This window comes from Opisthocomus hoazin, unplaced genomic scaffold (assembly GCF_030867145.1).
Source record: "Opisthocomus hoazin isolate bOpiHoa1 unplaced genomic scaffold, bOpiHoa1.hap1 HAP1_SCAFFOLD_124, whole genome shotgun sequence".
In the NCBI taxonomy this organism is placed as follows: Eukaryota; Metazoa; Chordata; class Aves; order Opisthocomiformes; family Opisthocomidae; genus Opisthocomus; species Opisthocomus hoazin.
The window spans coordinates 187,501-190,000 of NW_027448734.1; the positions used below are offsets into that span (position 1 = coordinate 187,501).

General features: G+C 79.2%; 1 non-coding gene across 1 annotated transcript; it reads left to right on the plus strand.

Annotated features, from left to right (window-relative positions):
• The first annotated feature begins 1,950 nt into the window (after nt 1-1,950).
• LOC142359190 (5.8S ribosomal RNA) lies at nt 1,951-2,103 on the plus strand. The gene has a single exon (XR_012762165.1). It is a non-coding gene; the product is annotated as a 5.8S ribosomal RNA (ribosomal RNA).
• The last annotated feature ends 397 nt before the right edge of the window (nt 2,104-2,500 follow it).

A 2,500-nucleotide genomic window follows, 5' to 3' on the forward strand; every position in this document is an offset into this window, starting at 1 on the left:
AGCGTCGAGCGACGGCGGCGGCACCGGGGGCCGCAAGCGCGACAGCCGAGGGGTGTCGCCGTCTTCGGGGGGCGGCAGCTCCTGGGGGGGGGGTGGGGCGGCGCCGGCGGCGGCGCCGTCTACCCCCCCGCGCGCGGGACAGGGCTGTCTCCGGGCGTTCCGGGCCGTGGCGCGGGTGTGCGCACGGCGTTTCGGGCGGCGCGGCGGCCGGACCCGCGAACCTCCCCTCCGACCCGGCACGGCTGCCTCTCGAAGAGGGAGCCGTGGCGGGAAGGGGGGGGCGCGAGCACGGTCTCGGCCGCTGGCGCCGCCCGGGGCGGGCGAGGCCCCCCCCCGGCCGGGTCGCGTCCCGCGCGAGCGGGCGGCCCGAGCCACGTCTCTCCCCCCGGGCGCAGCGCCGGGCTATCGAGGGAAACCCCGGGCCCCGGGGCTAGGAGGACGAGGTGGTGGCGGCGGATGCCGGGCGCGCCCCCGCGGGCGGACGCTCCCCCGAGGGCGGCAGCCGGGGGAGGCACCCCCGCGGGGCCATGCAGGTCGTTTCCCTCACCCCAGGGCCAGGTACCTAGCGTCCGCGCTTCGGCGGCCCTCCCTCGGCCGAGTCCGGGGGTCAAAGGCCAAAGGAGCCGGGCGGCGGTTTAAAGACTCGAGCGGCACGGCGCGAGCCGCGGGGGGGGCGTCCGCCCCCGCGGGCCGCCGTGCCGGAGAAGGGGGGGCGTCTCGCTGCCCCAACCTGCCCCCCCTCTCCGCGGGCCGGTCTCGGCGGAGAGACCGCGGCGCGGGTCGGCCGCGGCCGACCTGCCCGCCCTCGCAAACGGGGCCACCCGCCGGCCGGAGCGCGGGCTCCGCGCCGGGGGAAAGAAAGGCGCGGCGAGCCCCCGCGGGGGGGGGCGGCCGCCGGGGGGCCGCCCCGCGCCTTTGGACGCTCGCGCTGCGGCCGCGCTCGGGGCGCGCCGCGCTCCCCTCTCCCGCTCCTCGCCCCGCCCTCGGCGCCCAGGGAAAGAAAGGGGGGGGCGAGCCACACCCCCCCAGGCCGAGCGGCGGCGGCGCCGCTCGGCGTGCCGGTCGGTGCCGGTCGTCCGTCGGGTCGTCCGGGAGGGTTCCCCGGCCGCATCCGCTGGCGGCCGTCCCGTCCCGCGTTTCCCCGCCCGTCGCTTCCGTCTCGAGGGCGGGCGCGCGGCGCGGGGGCGTCCCGCTCCGGGTCTTCGCGTGGAAACGGGGAGAGTGGGAGCCGCCCCCCGCGCTCAGCGCCGTCCGCCTTTCCGCTGGGGCCGTGCCGGCGGCCCCAGGGGGCCGAGGCGAGAAGCGGCTGCGGCGGCGGTTTTCGCGGCGGCGGTGGCGGCCGCCGCCGCCGGGCGGGGTGGCCGGGTTCGCCCATCCGGCGCGGGCCGGTGGGCGGCCGCGCGTCGCCGGCTCGCGCTCCAGTGGCCGGCCGCGCTTCCTCCGGCGTCGGTGGAAGGCGGCGTCGGCGCCGAGGTTCGCCGGCGGGGCGAGAGGCGACCGTGGTGGGCGGAGCCGGCTCGTCGCAGCGCGGGCGCAGCCGGGCGTCCGGCTCCCGAGCGAAGGCGGGCAGGCGTCGCGGCCGGGCGTGCCGTAGCCTCCGGGGGGAGGCCGGTCCGAGCCCGGGCGCCTGGGCCGCCCCCGAAGCGCGCCAAGGGTGTGTGTGTTGCGTACGTTTCCCCAGGGTCGGTCGGGAGCGCGGGCTCCCCCGCCCTTTGGCCGCTCGGGGTTTTCCGTTGTTTTCCGTTTCCCCTGTGCTCGTACGGTCAAGCCAAGGCGAGGGCCTCTCCGTCGCGCCGCGTCGCGCCGCCGCGCCGCGCCCCCTCCGCGCGTGCGGAGGGGGGTGGGCGGCGGCGGGGCCGGCGGTCGGTCCGGCCGTCCTCAGAGAAGGGGCCGCTCTCGGCGAGCGGTCCCGGCCCCTCCGCGCGCGCGGGGCGGTGCCGAAACCGAGACAACTCTTAGCGGTGGATCACTCGGCTCGTGCGTCGATGAAGAACGCAGCTAGCTGCGAGAATTAATGTGAATTGCAGGACACATTGATCATCGACACTTCGAACGCACTCGCGGCCCCGGGTTCCTCCCGGGGCTACGCCTGTCTGAGCGTCGCTTTACGATCAATCGCCGTCTGCGCCGCCGAGCCCCCCCGCCCCAGCGCGGGGGGGGGGGGCCGGCGGGCCAGCAGCGGCGCGGCTGGGGTGCCTCGCAGGGCCGCGCGCGCGAGCGCGCGGGCCTTCGTCCCCCTAAATGGAGACTCGGGGAGCGCTCCGAAGCTCCCCGCTCCCGGAGAGCGCCTGCTGGACGGAGCTCGTCCCCGCCGGGCTATCGGCGGTGGGTTTGGGGAAGAGAGAGCGAGAGCGAGCTTCGGGGGAGGGAGGCGCGGGGCGGCGATGGCGCGGGCCTCGCCGCCGGCCTCCCGCGCGGGCGTCTGTCTGCGGGTGGGCACCGCGGGGGTGCCGTGCCGCACTGACGCGCGCGCGTGCGTGCGCCGGTGGGTGGGGGACGG